This window comes from Mus caroli, chromosome 5 (assembly GCF_900094665.2).
Source record: "Mus caroli chromosome 5, CAROLI_EIJ_v1.1, whole genome shotgun sequence".
In the NCBI taxonomy this organism is placed as follows: Eukaryota; Metazoa; Chordata; class Mammalia; order Rodentia; family Muridae; genus Mus; species Mus caroli.
Genome location: NC_034574.1, coordinates 23482611 through 23499228, shown reverse-complemented (window position 1 = coordinate 23499228; position 16618 = coordinate 23482611). Strand labels below are relative to the sequence as shown.

At 44.0% G+C, this 16618-nt stretch overlaps 1 long non-coding RNA gene across 1 annotated transcript in view; it reads right to left on the bottom strand.

The window, feature by feature from the left end:
* The window catches only part of LOC110294613, a 444128-nt gene that overhangs the window by 27072 nt on the left and 400438 nt on the right, over window positions 1-16618 (bottom strand). The window contains exon 5 of the long non-coding RNA XR_002377956.1: window positions 14705-14809. This is a non-coding gene — a long non-coding RNA (uncharacterized LOC110294613). The remainder of the gene's footprint in view (window positions 1-14704; window positions 14810-16618) is intronic.

Genomic DNA, 16618 nt, shown 5'->3' with positions numbered 1-16618 from the left:
TCATCAAGAAGGATTTAAAGCTCAGAAGACAGAAGATCATGGCTGATAGAAGTACTATCTCATCCTTTGTGCTGGGAGTAGAAACTGGCCAGTGAAAATGGCTGCCTGTGGGAGGAGCCAGGAGATGACTCCACTTTGCCTGCATGTGTCTCTTCAGAGGCATGAGTCATGCCTTGTGAGCCGAAGGACCTCATGCACCTCTGTTTGGCTTAGTGTCTCAGAAACCTGCTCCTTCACTCACTTCTGTGACTGTGAGAGCATTCACTTTTCTATTCCTTATTCTGGCCATTCTTAGTTTAAGAACACATAAAGCACACTAGGCTAGTGACAAGAGGAAGCCATTCTAAAGCATGGATTTTATCAATGGTGGGATTATTCGTTGTTGTTTTTCTCTGGTTAGACAGATGAAGGAGGCCTTCCCCCTTCCTGTTAATTGCTGTGGGCAGTCAAAAACAAACCAGCTCTAGAAGGCGACAAGTCTTCCATGAGTTTCCATTTCCCCTGTGATCTGACATGTGGATGGCAAGCATTGGCTTAGAGAGGCCGCTTAACCACAAAAGGCTTTTCTTCCTATGACTGCACCTTGTCCTGAAAGGCCAGAACAGCTCCCAGGCCCATCAAAGTGTCTGCAACTATTTCTCCAATTTGCTTTCTGCTTTCAAGACATTAAAGAACACTTTCAAGTTAGGCCTCTCACAGGACTGTGTGAAAGGAGTCCCCAAAGTGCCATCCTGGCTAAGTTGACCGAAGGGATTGTGTGGAAAAGCTTCATGTTTTCCTTTTCAGCCTGAAAGGGGTTGGAGGGATCTAGGCTGAGGAGTGAGGGGTGGGTCCCTCCCTCCCTCCCCGCTTTCATCATGTGCCCTTCCCCCACCTCCCTGTTTGTGTTCTTCCCCAGTCCAGGGAGGCCCTGGGATTTTTCTTTAGCTTTTGTTTGCTAAAGGGAGATTGGGGCTTATGTAAAAACCAGCACCTAAGTCTGACATAGTTTTCTTCAGCCCAAGCAAGAGCACATGGCCTCTGAGGAGGAGGTCAGCTTTCAGGCCCAGCCTTAATTGTTGCTCTTGTAATCCTGAGATGTTGAATGCTTTTTTTTTTTTTTTTTATTGCAGACATAGGCTGCAGAGACAAGCCTCTTTACAAACTAAGTGCCCTGCTAAGCTGCTGCGTGTTTTCATAAGACACTGCTGGGAATGCTGAACAGCAGTACCTGGAGCCTTTGGTGGCTTCTGGAAATTTGGCTTTGTCCAGATCTTTGCTCTAGCATGAAGCTGTAGACTCACTGCTGGAAATTAACTTTACAACAGAACACCTTCAATGCAGTGACACTCCCCACCCCCCAGAGCACTCTGTTGAAACCTGACAGAGCAGTGTCTGCAGAGCAGAGTTCTGAGGTGAGCCTTCAGGTGGACAAACACCATGTTCTGAATCTTATTCTCCATGGCCAGCAGACTGGGCAGCTCTGTAGTAAAGAACTGTGTAGGTCACTGTGGTATAGATAGTGAATTATCTTAAAAAATCTGCAAACTGCTGCTGGTCCTGGGATTGCAGCCAGGACAAACCTTCATAGAGAAGGCCCTAAAAGGGCAGCTTTGGGGTGAGCTCTTTCATTAGGCAACAGTGTGGCCTTGAGTGAAAACTTGGGATGGTATCTTGTGGAACCTTACAGGTGTTTCATGGTATCTGTTGGTGTTTTGTAGTATCCATTTGTGTGTGATGGTATCTGATGGTACCTGATGGTATCTGTTAGTTTTTCTTGGCATCTATTAGTGAGAGTCCTGTCCTAGTTACTTTTCTTGTTGCTCTGATAAAATACCTTGAAAAAAAATGCAACTTAAAGAAGAAAGGGCATTATCTTGGCTCATAGTCCAAAGTCCATAATGAAGGGAAAATAAAGGCAGCAGGAGTGTGAAGCAGCTGGTCGCATGTGCCCTCTGTCAGGAAGAAGAGGACAGTAATGGTTATGCTCATTAGCTTCAGACTATAGTCCAGGATGTGAGTTTAGGGATTGCTCCCTCCCTACCTTAGGCTAAGCCTTTCTGCTTTAATTACCTACTCAAAATAATACCCCATAGGCATGCTCAGAGGCTAACCTAGGCCTCTACTACCCTCACTGCTGCGCTAGTCTCGTAGGTGTTCCCAGGTCTTTGTCAAGGTGGCCATCAACACTAATCATCACAGGGTGCATAGAGCTGGCTGAGCCTGCCATATGCAATCTTGTGCATTCAGAGGAGTAGTCACTGTGTATAACTCAACAGAGGCTTCCAGAGGTTGGTGCTTTGGCCATCCATGTAACCCATTAACTGATGAGAGGGAAACAGTGTTAGCTGCTGAACATTTAGCCAACTATGTAGTTGGGCTCATTTTTTTGTGTGTGTGACATGAAACATCACTGTGCTACAAGGTCTGAGTGCTAATGCTGGCCCTAGCACATTTCTGGTTCTTGAATGCAAAGAAACCTATTGCAATTTAGAAAATGCCCTTGGAGCATCTACTTTGTAAGATGCTTTTTGTTTGCTGGGAGAAACAAAACTGCAGGAAAGTCACAGTCTGGTTATAAATGTATTCGTCAAGAGGCTCCAGCCAGACCATACCAGGCCAAACAGTTCCATGTGAGGTTTATTGTCAGGTGGAGGTGAAAGAGAAAGGGGGTGGGGAAGAGAGAGGTGGAGAGAGATAAGAGGGGTCTTCCTTTTATATGGATAGTGATGTATCCTCAGGTAAAGGTGGGAGGTGAGCCAAGTGGATTCTGGGAATATGGTGACTGTTGTCTAAGCAACAGGTGCGCAGGTTGCACTGCTGCCTAGGTGTGATGTCACCCGGTTCAGAGATGATCTTGATACCAACAATAAATACAAACTTCTAAAAAGTTTATGCGGTTAGCATCTGCAGAACAAATGCACGGTTACAAAGCTACATGGTCACAGAGGAGAAGCAGTTTGTTCACGATCAAGGCCAGAGGTCTTTGGAACCATAAAACTGCATATGATTAATTCTGCCTATAAGACTTATAGACAACCTCACAGAGGGCAACACGTTTGCACTGAGCCTTAGAGAGAGAACTATAGTTGGCTCATGACAACAGTATGGGTAGGGTACCCAGGCCGAGGAAAGTATATTGCAAGCATCTCTTCTATGACTCCAAACATCTATTTTCTTTAGGTTAATGCTTCCACAATGGAAGGAACAGACAGGCTCTCCGTGATGTAAAGCCATTTGGAGTGTAAGAACAAACATGAAGACTTAAATCAAATGTGCTTTTTATTAAAAAACCAGGAACTGGCAAGATTGTTCCTGAAAGTTCTGCTGCTAATTCAGAAGTAGTGGGCGTAGGTTTATCTCACCGAGTGCCAAGGTCCCACTAAACCTTCGGAGCTCAGTACTCACCTCAAATTCTTTGTCCTTTGATCCAGAGGTTAGATAAAGAAGGGCTCTGTTCCAGTTTACTCTCTGTCAAGATGATAAAAAACACTCGGAAAAAGCATCTTAGGGAGGAAAGGGTTCATTTAAGCATACACTCCCAAGTCACAGCCCATCATTTAGTGAATCCACGGCAGGAACTCAAGAAGGAACTTGAAGCAGAAACCATGGAAGAATGCTGCTTGCTGGTTTGTTCATAGCCTTATGATTAGCTAGCTTTCTTATACAGCCCATGATCTCCTGCCCAAATAATGATTTATGGGGTAATTTTTTTGTTGTTGTTGTTAATTTGACATTAACTAAGGTCATCTGAGAAGAGAGAACCTCAACTGAGAACATGCCTCCATCTGATTGGCCTCTAGGGAAGGCACAGTTCACTGTAAGTGGTAGCACCCCAGGCAGAGGTTCTGGAAGGTATTAAAAAGTAGGCTGAGGAAGCCATGAGGAGCAGGCTAGTAAACAGTGTCTCTCCATGTCCTCTACTTTACTTCCTGCCTCTAGGTTCCTGCTTGAGTTCCTGTCTGGCCTTTCCTCAATGACAGAGTGTGACTTGACAATTGTAAGATGAAATAAACCATTCCTTCTCTATGTTGCTCTTAGTCATGGCATCTATTATAGTAATGAGTGTCAAACTAGAACCAATGATGTCATCCATGGTAGGCTGAGCCCTCTTATATCGATTCATAATCAATATAATACCCCACAAATGTTCCTGTGGATGGATGTAGTGATGATAGTGATGGTGTAGTGATGAGTGTAGTGACAGGTGTAGCGATGAGTCATAAAGACAATCTACTGAAGTGTTCCAAGTACCTTGACTGTATCTATCCCCCTCCCTCCTTCCTTTTGCTAGTCCCTTCTCCTTCCCCACCTAGAGTCAGTTGTATTCTCACCATGTGCTTGCCTGTGTGCACACACAGAAACATACATCACATCACCATATATATATATATATATATATATATATATATATATATGTGTGTGTGTGTGTGTGTGTGTGTGTATATATATATATATATATATATATATATATATATATGTGTGTGTGTGTGTGTGTGTGTGTGTGTATATATATATATATATATATATATATATATATATATGATTCATGTTTGAGAGAATACATATGAAACTTATCTGGATTGTTTTGCTCAATACAGTGAACAAGCAAACAAATGGACAGATAGGCAAATGAATGAAAGTGTCTCAGAAGAAGCACAAATGGCCAGTGAACATACGAAAAATTCGTAGCACCCTTAACCACCAGGCAAACACAAGTCAAAACTATACTGACACGCCATCTCACTTTAGTAGGAATGGCTATCCTAAAATATCAAAGGATGTGCTAGTTCGGAATATTTGTTAAGTAATATGTATGGACAACTGATGGCTTCTGGAAGAGAGAGTGTCTCAATTATCTTTCAATTGCTATGGTAAGACACCATGATCAAGGCAACCTGCAGAAGTACAGTCTGCTGGGGGATTACAGTTTTACTGGTGAGTCTACACCATTATGGCAGGGAGCATGGCAGCAGCAAGTAGGCATGAGGCTGGAGCAGCAGCTGAGAGTTTATATCCTAATCTACAGGCACAAGGAATGATATGGGATTTTGAAATCTCAAAGCCAGCTCCCAGTGACACACCACCTCCGTCAAGGCCACAACTCCTAATATTTCCCAAACAGTTTCACTAACTGTTAACCTAACTTTCAAATACATGTACCAGTAGGGGCCATTTTCATTCAAAACTCCCACAGAGTCAGTTTTAAGGGTGTGGCTGCTGGTAGGTCCACCAGGCTCGAGTAGATGGACCCATACCCAGGAGTATTTGGACAATACACAATAGAATGCCTTATTTTTTTTTAAAGACACAAAGTTGAGAGCTAGGGTGGTAGGGTGGATCTGGGAGGAGTTAAGGAGAGGCGTTGGGCTAAATATGATCAAAATTTATTAAATAAATTCTTAAAGTAATAATAAAAATATCTTTAAAAATTAAAAATTAGAAATGTTTCTCTTTTATTTTTTGGTAATTAATTTACTTTATACCCTGATTACAGCCCTCCCTCTTCTCCCAGTTCATCCTCTCTATATGACCACCTCCTCTAATCCCCTCTTACCTGTGAGAAGAGGAAGGCCCTTCCCAGGGAACCAGCCCACCTTGGCACCTCAAATCACTGCAGGACTGGGCACATCCTCTCCCACTGAGGCCAGACAAGACAGCTCAGTTAGGGGAGCAGGATGCCTGTTAGGGGAGCAGGATGCACAGGCAGGCAACAGAGTCAGGGTAAACCTTCACTTCAGATCTTGGGAACCCACATAAAGACTGAGCTGCACATCTGCTAGATGTGTTTGGGCCTAGGTCCAGCCCATGTTTGCTCTTTGGTTGGTGGTTCAGTCTCTTGGAGCACCCAAATGTCGAGGTTGGTTAACTTTTGTTGGTCTTCTTGTGGACTCCTATCCCTTCTGAGTTCTTCAGAGTTTGCATCTGTTTCAGTCAGCTGCTGGGTGGAGTCTCTCAAAGGGCAGTTATACTAGGGTCCTGTTTATGAATCAAGGCTGACAGAAACAAACACAGCCTGAGGCTCCAAGGTGGTTGAAGGAGGATGGCAGGACTACAATGTGTCCCCATTAGATCCTCTGAGGACAGCTAGGCACATTCCCCTGAAATTGGCAGGGGTTGCTACTGCATACATTTATGTCTGTCTCACACAGGGTACCTGTGCATCAGCACTGATAAATATAGCTGTCAACAGTGTCTTCACATGTTGCATCATTGTGGCAAGGCTTTGACCAACAAAGAGGTATCAAAGATCTCCCAGTGTGTCCTTGTAGTTTTCCAGAGTGAGAAGGAGCTGTAAACCTAAGTTCTGAAAATAATGCTTAGAGGTCTGAGACACGTGGATGCCATTCATGTCTGCCTCTGACCCCTGCACCTCGGGGCACCTACCTCTGGATTACATGTACCTTCTACATACTATTTGGCCCTTTAACTTGTACTAAGAAACCATTGGAGACAGCAGTACCTCAAGATTCCATCAGACAGAGCCTTCTCTACACTCCCTACCTCTCTCCTATCCCTCTTCATTTCCAGGCTGACTCACGAGCCAACACAAAACAGTCTCAGGCTGTTGCAGTGGTATCATGACAGAAGTGTGTGTACTGTCTAGCTTCCTTCTAGAGTGTGCATGGCTTCTCCTTTGACTTTTACCATTGCTGTCCTGGCACTTCAGTTGTGTAGGAAGTTATAGTGCCCCATGGACCATGTGTCTCACTCACTTGCCTTTCATCCCTTCAAATGTGTCCTTCAAAATATCAGAAGATAGAGTAAAGTTGGACTTAAAAAAATCTCCTCTTCCTGTAGGAAGCAATGCACATGAGTTTTCTCTTTGACATAGACATGTACTTTGTTTCTGACACTTTAAAAAGGGTCTGCAAGATCAAAGATCTTCATGCAACACCTGTTCCAACACTCTTCTCAATGGCCACTGACCCATTCTTTGAGATTTTTATTTTGTGCAGGTGTTCCCCCCTCAGTGAGATTATAGCATTAAACCAAACAAAACCCCAAGTCTGTGTGTTCATGTGGCTCTCCATGTATGTGCACACACAGTTATATAGCTTTTCACAACCCATTCTCAGAGATGGTGGAGTTAAATCCCCAGCTGCCACTGTGCTGACTTATAAATGGCCTTTTGATAGTCTTTTATTAACAGTAAATTGAATAACTCTAAGGGATTAGTGCAGAAAAGGAAACAAACATATTAAGAAATGCTTTTGTCACAGGTGAAACACCTGGTATTAGCCACTGTGCCTGCTTGAATGAATTTTCAGAGTTGAAAGTATTTTAACTGATATATAAAAGCACAAAATTTTACATATTAATGAACACACATTGTTTCAATACATGTTTACATCACATAATGTTTAAACCATATTAAACAAATAAATCTCCTCAAACATTGATCATTTCTTCATGCTGAAAATATTTTTTAAAAATCCCTTTTTAAAGTTCTTGGAAACACCCAGAGCATTGTCTGCTGCAGTGCTGCTGGATAATAACATGGCAGGACATCTTGCTGTTGTGTAATTGTAACCCACTACCTCTTGCCACCCTTTCCTCACAGACCTCCTCTGGTCCCCACCACTTACTTCTCTGCTTCTGTGACACCACCTTCTGTAGAAATGTACTTGGCTTGTTCTCTTAGCTCAAGGCTCTCTAGTTTGTGAATGACAGGACTCTATTTTCTTTTTATGGCCACCTAGTGTTCTATGGCACACATGTACCATGATGTCTGTGTTCATTTAGCAGTTGATTAACATGGTTTCAATTTATTTGTTGTTCTAAGATACAAGTCTCTTGGATATACCATGTTTCTTTTGATATAACTTAGTATATATTCTGGATCATGTGATAATTTTTTCCTCGTTTTTTTTCCTTAATCACTTTGTAAATCTGGACTATAATGAGATACCACTTCACGCCCTTGAGAACGACATTGTCAGAATGAAAGGAGGCAAGCCCTGGTGAGGCTGTCGAGATTGGGAACTCTGCACACTGAGGGAGGAAATGTATGTAAGGACAGTCACAATGGAAGCAATATGATGTGGAGGGTCAGATGTTAAGGCCCTCCAAAGATCTTTGACTAAAGAAAAGTGAACTGAGTTAAGTACAAGGCAACACTAGCAAAAAGTTCAGCACATAAGCACACCTCACACAGTTCTAGACAGCGTGAGAACAGAAATAAAGCTTGGAGATTTCCAGGTCTGTTTCTACATTTGCCTCTGCCTGACCCTCTGGCCAACAGCTTCTTTGACATGTAGAAAATCAGCTCTGAAATTCAGCAAAGTCCCAGACAGTCAAAATGACCCTGAGCAAAAACAATTCTGGAGACACTGTATTACCTGCCTTTAAGATATATTACAAAATGGCAGTAATCAAAACAACATATTACCAGCATTACAGCAGACTGTAAAGAAAAATGGGACAGAATAGAGAGCCCAGCAACCAATCCACACACCTCAGGTCAAGAGATCTTTGGAAAATGTGTTGAGTATGTGTTCAGGAAAAGGATAGGCTTCCTAAGAAACAGCATTTGCAGAACTTCTTATCCATATCCCTAGTGAAAATAGACCTTCACCTAACAGGATCCAAAAGTCAAGTCAAACTGGAGGGAAGACATAGATGAAAGACCCAGATTGTAAAACTACCAGATGAAAATGTAGAGACAAAGCACCTTTGTCATTAGTCTAAGAAGTGACTTTTGGGCTCATGGCATTGAAAATGGACAAAACCCAAGATTTTATTGTGTCCATACAGCCTAAGAAGCTCAGAACAGAGTAAAGGTGAGATCTGAGGAAGTGGGAGGTATCTACAAACCACATATCTGAGAAGTATTAACATCCAAGTGTATGAAACAAATGAATAGCAAAACACAAAGTAAATCAAACAAATAACCTGATTAAATAATGGACAAAGGACTTGAATATATGTTGCTCCAAAGAAGACATACAAATGGCTAACAGGTCTAAGGAATGGTGTTCAACACCACTAATCTAGGAAATGCATGTCATACCAAACCAATGCATACCAATGAGATGCATGTCATCTCATTGTGGTCAGAATGGCTGTCACCAAGAGGGTGTGGGAGCAAAAGGAATTCCTCTGTACCGTGCTGGCAACAACAGCAAGGAGGCTCTGCAGAAATGACAGGCAGAAGTCCCAGGAATCCCACTTCCTGTACACACCAGAAGGAAACAGACCAGTTGTGTCAAGGAAACTGTCCATTCCATGTTTATTATGACAACAAGCATCACATTTTAAAACATGGAAACAACTGAATCCCTTCCATGGGTGAGTGGAAAAACAGAACAAAACAAAACAAAACAAAACAGCAACAATGACGACAACAACAAGAACAACATGAAACCTAAGTGCACAGCATTCAGCCTTTAAAAAACAAGGCTGCTATGACCATATGCATCAACTCAGAGGACACGCATGTGAAAGCCAAGAGAATTCATGGCAGTTGAGAGCAGAATGGTGGTTATAGAGGAGGTGTCTGCTGAAAGGTGCAGTGTCTCAGAGGTATAGGATGAACAGGACCTGGGTGTCTAGTGCACAGCATGGTGTATGTTCCTCTAATGCGGCACTGGGGTAGGATACAAGAATACATACATCCTAACAGCTCTCTCTGAGCTGACTATGTGAGGTGAGAACCTGACATGTCACTCATCTATTTCCCTCCAAGTTTGAGGATGACAACTTCTCCTCACTAAAGCAGGTAAGATGCTGTAGCTTAGAATGGGGCAGGGTGGAGACACTCTCTGTCTTGCCTCAACAGCGCTTGTGAGAAGGGCACTTGGCAAGTTTCCCCTGTCACACCTTCACGTCTGTAGCGCAGAACAACATCCCTGCCCAAGAAGGAGTTTCTGCCCTGTCAGTCACTGCAGTGTCCTGTGATGTCTCTGTCCCTCCACTTGGCTGCAGGGGGAAACTGGACCACCATGAGAGACTTAGCATTTTGTATCTTTGGTTCAGTCAACAGTGAGCATGTTTCCTAAGAGGGTGAGGATCCCACCGTAAGAGTTTTGGGTGGGACACGTGGTTGCTGTGACTTCAAGCTGAAGACCCACTGCTCATTCACGGCTTTGCAACATCTAGATGGAGAGTGGCCATGAACCCACACACCGCATTGCTTTTCCTGAGTGGGGCTCACTAACAGGGTTTCATTTGTGCAAACGATGATATTCTCAGGCACCAGTATGGGTTTGGGAATAACAGAATGTTAAAGTCATTATCTGTATATATTTTCCCTTTTCTTTTGCTGCCAGGAAACCTTTTCAACCTTTCTGCCTAAATTGGTGCCTGTTAATCACTTAGCAAAGCTCAGCGAAGAGCGAAGTCCACATTCAAATGCTGTAGCCTCAACATGTCACCATAGAGAGAGACTCTAACAATGCCTCACAATGCCAGCATGTGGGGCTCCATCTTTCATGCACTTGGACTTTTCCCCACTAACCTGCATTCCCTAGCCCTTACTCTTTGGGGACAGGGTCTCTCAGTGTAGCCCATGCTGGCCTGGAAAGCACCATCCGCCTGCTTTGCCATCCCAGTGTTGGGATTACAGAGGTGTGCACTATTTCCCCAAACACACTGAGGTTTCTCCATGGCAGAATCTGCTACAGATTCACCCTCTTATCTCTTCCAGGCCCATGGGTAGTGTAAGCATAGACCCTATATAAAGAAATGAATGCATGGATTCTCCTTTAGAGGCAAAGGAGGGGCCCTGAGGAGACCAGGGAGAGAATTGGGGTGGGAAGTAGAGATTGGCATTCTGCGAACCCCCCTCCCCCGTGTGTGTGTATGTGTATACATTCTGTGCTCATGTGGAAGACCAGAGGAGAGCATCAATGTCTCCTCTAGTATTCTCCTCCTTATTCCCTTAAAACACGGAATCTTAAGTTCTGTTTGGGGGTTAGCTTGGCTGTCCAGCCAGCTTCACCAATCCTTTTGACACCTCCCATGTATTCTGTCTCGCTCAGCAGTGTAGTTATGGATGTCCACAGCCATGTCCATCTTTTTTACATAGGCACTGGGGATCCAAAGTCAGGACCTGATCCTGAAACAGTAAATTCTGTTATGCACTGAACCATCTCCCTAGCTACTTAGGACAGGCATTTTAATGCCACCACAGGTCTGCCCACAGGTGACTTGCTGTGCTGATAGGACAGTGTGCAAGTGGTGGGGATGATGGCATAGATGCTGGGCAACTGGCCATTCAAGGGACATCTTGGTCTAGAAGGCATGAGGGTCCCATGAGTGTGAGACTTCCCTAATCCAACTTCTGTCTATGCAAGACAACATGTCTCCCAAGAGGAAAGCCTTTTCTAATCTTCTTATCTTGAGTTTCCACAAGAGACTGGGAAAGGAACAAGGACACTAGGGCCATAGGCACATCCCTCCTGTCTCTGTCCCCTAGCACTGAAGGAGCTGGGGATGTCAGAGAAAGCCTGTACCTCTGTTGTTGACCCTCACCCTGTCTTGTCCCCTCTGCCTCCAGGTGCTGAATTTTCTTACAACCTGTGTGTGGTGGTCACCTGTCTACACAGTACCAGTGGGATGACAGAACCAGGCCTTCAGAAGGGGCCCAGGAAATGGCACTGAGAGGAAGAACAAAGAGCTGTTCAGAGCAAACAGCACACTTTGTTCACGTGTCCCGGATAAGGACTTCTGATTTTACAGGCCTGACAGATAATCAAGGCCTTATTATACTGGGTGTCAGGCAGAGGGTAATATTTTCAGAGGGCAACTACTTAAAAAACAATTTCTGTCACACCGGCTGCCCACACGTCAGGCCGCCTGCCTCTGAGCCACTCTGCTGATTTGGAAATAAATTATGCTGATTGCTCCCGATATGAGGGGGATCCATCATCATCTGCCTTTGAATTCATCTGGCCACCCTATAATCCAACCTCTTCCTCTGGGGTGTTAATGAGACCTCACAGCCCTCCCTTGGAGGCCCTGTGCTGGGCTGCTATGGGGGGGGGTGAGGGGGGGGCTGGGCCCCTGCACTCCTGGGGCTCAACCCTCAACCTCCAGTGTGTCCTCCACTTTGCATGTGATTACTCTGAGCTTAGCCCCAGTTCTGAAGTTCCAAGGAACGCTGCCTGCTGGCTCTTGGGTGGCTTTCTCTTTACCAGATTTATTGTTCCAAAAACTTTTCTGCTCTGAATGATTTTGAGCTGGAGAACTGAATCGAAACCCTTCCTTACGGACCTGGCCTGTCTCTTCCTTTAAGCCCAGTGGTTATGTTCTCTGTGTTAGTATAAGGAGTGTTTCATTCTATTGGATTTGAGGACCTTGAAGTTAGCTAGAATGTTAGGTTTCAATTGCTGAATGCTTATTTTGTTTTAAGACAAGGGCAAGATAAAATGATAGACACAAATGTATTAGAAGAGAGGCCCCAGTGACAGTGTTGTCTGTTAGGGATTCTCATTGTAGCTGTGTGCACACGGGCAGCCTGCAGGGAGGGTTGCTGGCCTTCATCACATTCTCAAGTGGTCTGTGACCACTGAATAACAAATGGGTGAGCTAACTAAATGGGCAAATAAAAATAAATCACCGAGTACCACAGGGGCACGCATGGCTGCTGCACTGTCAGTACACAGCACCGTCAAGGTTGTGTGAATTCAGATGTGATCTGACAAATGTTCCAATTTTCCTGGTGATGAGAGGCAGTTAGAGATCAGAACCTAGGTCCACTCTAATCCAGGGTGTTCTTCCCATAAGGCCCCTCTGAAGCGTCCCAGTGAAACCTCATTCTCCCTCTGTGCTTCATGCTGGCTTATGTTGAGAGTTGCCCTCATACTCTCCCGCATTGGACCCCACTCTAACCAAGGATAGTGCAATGACTGTGGGGGTCCCACTTTCTCCTCCTTTTGTGCACTTGGCAGTATCAGCTCTAAGAAGATCCAACCACTAGGTTGCAGCCATGTTGGACCTGCCTCTAGTCTTCTGGTTCTGTTTTGGCAAGCTCTAGATAAGAGTGGCAGGGTCTGAGACATGGGCCCTGAGCACAGTGGCTGAGAGTGACACTCATACTTTGAGAACCCCTGAGACCACTTCTTAGAGAGATGAATAGCAGCACCCAGGGTACAGGGTCTGCAAGCCCTTGGATTTCAAGGCAGGACATGGTATATCAAAGAGTAGGATCATGATAGGGGCAAGGACTGCCATGAGGTGAGACTTCAGCATTCACAGGGGACTTATGCTTGACTTTGACAGAGAGGTACACTCACTGGAGCCTAACTACATGGCTTCATTTTTGCCTTCCTCCTCACAGAGGCTCTCCATAGACAACTGGACTGGGGTTTCCTGTCTCCCAGGGGCTTACTGAGTGTTAGGTGCTATGTGTTCTTTGTAGCATTCAGCTCAGCTAAGGCCACTCCTTCAGTCAGAAAGTTTATGCCATGTCTGCCTTCCTGTCCCAGTTCTCCCTGTATGCATGTTTCTCTGTGTGCCTCATCCCTTCTCTTTGTTTGCCTCTGTGTCTGTGTTTCTTCTCCCCCCAACCCCCCCTCTCTGTATGTATGTGCACATGTGTGTATGAATATATGTGTACTTATATGTGTTAATATGGAGGTTAGAGGTTAACATTGGATGTTTTCTTCAGTCTCTCTAAACGTTATTTTTTTTTTTTTTTTGAGACTGAGTTTCTCATTGAACCCAGAGCGCATCAATCTAGGTATACTGGCTGAGCAATGAGCTCAGTGATTGTTTTGTCTGTTTCCCCAGCTTTCATTGAGGTGCTAGGGTTTGAATAAATGTTCTCCTGATTATTCAGCAAGCCTTTTCCTAAGCCCTTCTTCACAGCCTCCGTCCCTGGCTCTTACTGGCTATAGTGGGTATTCCCCAAGAGTGGAGAATTTTCTCCCCAGGCACATTTTTGAACTTGAGAGACAGCAGCCTCTTTTCCATGCAGTGGGTGAGAAAGAACAGCCTGTGCTCTGTGGACACAGAGGAAGGGAAGCAGGGGTGTTGACTTCCTGATCCTTCTCCTTCCATAGGACCATGGGTATTAGGGCCTCGGTACTCTATTGACAGTATTCTTTGCTTCATAGAGTGGATTCAAAGTGAAACTCTTCCCGTAAAGTCTGCAGTAGCTTCCTAATGGAATGGAAGGCAATAGCGTGGACTTGGTTACTAATGTACATGGTGGGGTAACTGGCTGGCTAGCTGCACATGCGCATTAGCACTTGCGTTCTATCGCATGTGTTCTCCAGCGTTTTCTGCAATGAAATTCTGGTATCCCTAAGCAGTGAGCACCCCAGGCCCACATCTTGGTCTCTAAGACCATTCTGCAATAAAAGGAAAAGGGACCTTGGAGAAATGAAATTCAAGAGCTGAGCAAAGCAAGGGTTGGAGAGTTGACAAAGAGAGTAAAACCTAGGGCCCGGCATGGTGGCGCACACCTTTAATCCTAGCGCTTGGGAGGCAGAGGCAGGCGGATTTCTGAGTTTGAGGCCAACCTGGTCTACAGAGTGAGTTCCAGGACAGCCAGGGCTACAAAGAGAAACCCTGTCTTGAAAAACAAAAAAACAAAAAACAAACAAAAAATCAGAGAGAGAGAGAGAGAGAGAGAGAGAGAGAGAGAGAGAGAGAGAATTCTATCCCCCAAACCCACAGACAAGTATGCACATGGAATTTGTCTTCTTGTACATTTTACATATGTTGAGTTGTGTATCAGTTTTATAACTCAACAATGTTGGTGAAACTGTGACCATACCTTTTTAAGTATTCCCATTTTGATGTCCAGAACAGAGAGTATATACGGAGTTCAGAGCCTCCCTTCATTTATGGTTCAGGGTAGAGAAAGCTTCCATGTAAATATCTGGAATAGAAAGAGACAAATATGCAGTCCATCAGCTTGCTTGCTAAAGCCCCCATAACAGAAGGGTACAAGGTGGCTTAGCCCACAGAAACCACCTCACAGTTCCAGAGACATCCAAGTTCAAGGTTTGGTGGGACAGGTGACAGTTTTCTTTGTCCTCTGTCTTCATGGGATCGTTTTTCTGTGCATGTCTGTGTTAAAATCCATCATGATCAGGTTAGACTAGGGTCCACATTAAAGAACTCATTTCAGCACAGTTGACTTTTAAAGTCCTTATTTTCAAATGCAGCTAGATTCTGAGGTACTGGGCTTGGGACTGTAACTGTGGCATATGGGGCAGGGGTAACAGAATCTACCCCAGGAAGCACACAATTCCCAAGCAACTGTCGTTTTAGTGCTGAAGTCCACAGAATGTGTTGGAAGAGGATCATCTTGTATGGTGGTAAATTCTGATTAATCCCCAATTTTCCGATCTGTTTTTTAAAACTTCTTTTTCTGGTTAATTGCACAGAGCTGAACAGACCAGAGAGAGCAGACCTCAGTCATCAGTGCTTCACTCCTGAATTCAGAGGATGCGTTTAGCTTGTCACATTAAGTCTGATGTCAGCTCAAGGTTCTTCACAAATGCCCTTATCAGCTTGAAAAGGTTCATTCCCCCTACTTTGATGAGTTTGATTTTTAATCATGAATGATTGTTAAATTTTGTCAGATGCTTTTTCTGTGAGATAATCATATAGTTTGGCTTTTAGTCTGTTAAGTAGATGAATTACAAATGCCCCTCCATTTTTTTCTTTTCTTTTTTTTTTAGTGGTGTAGGATGGGAGGAGATAGTATCTTGCCAAGTAGTTCAGGCTGGCCTTGAACTCAGTCCTCTCAAGTGTTAAGTGCCAGGGTGACAGATGTACACCACCACACCAGCTCACATCAGGTCTTTAAGTAGTAAAGCAACATTGTACTTAGTATAACTGACGTTTTGTATAAGCCTCTGTGTTAGTGAGTTCAGGTAGTGATTTGAGTTCTATTTTGCCTGCAGAAATATCTTCACTCTGGGAGTAAAGAAGCATCATCTTCAGACCCTAATGTTTGCTCTTGTTTCCTTCGAGATGTTGGAAGAATTCAGGGAGGAGGATCTTTTGAACAGGCTCACTGTAGAAGGGTTTCCCTTGAAGACTGTATTTATTTACTGAGCGGTATATGATCCCTTACTTATTCTGGATATTAATATCTTGCTAGATGTATAATTGGTAAATGTTTCCTCTGACTCTGTTGGCTATCCTTTAATGCATGAAGGATTTTACCTCTGATGGATTCTAACTTACCTACTTTTTCTTTTACTTGGTGTTGTAGCCAAGGAGTTATTAACAAACTCGGTGTTGTAAAGGTTTGCACCAGGGCCTTCTGTCTCATTGTTTTCACTCAGAATTTGTACTGTATTCCAAGTTAAGGTTTATTCAGTGCATGGAATGAAGGCTGAGTTTCATCTTCAGTGTGTTGATCTCTGCTTTCCACCCTTTGTTAAAGGCTCGCCTCCCCTTATTGAATTGCCTTATCCCTTTGTCAAGTTTTGCTATATATGTTAGGGCTTATTTCTGGCCTCAGGATTCCACTGAGTGGTGGACATTTCATACTTTACACACTGACTCCTTGTGTATGTTCCAGTCCTCCATCTTGTTGGTTCTTGTTCAACTCCCCTTCACTCTGCTCAGTCTTTCTTCCTTCCTTCCTTTCTTCCTTCCTTCCTTCCTTCCTTCCTTCCTTCCTTCCTTTCTTTCTTTCTTTCTTTCTTTCTTTCTTTCTTTCTTTCTTTCT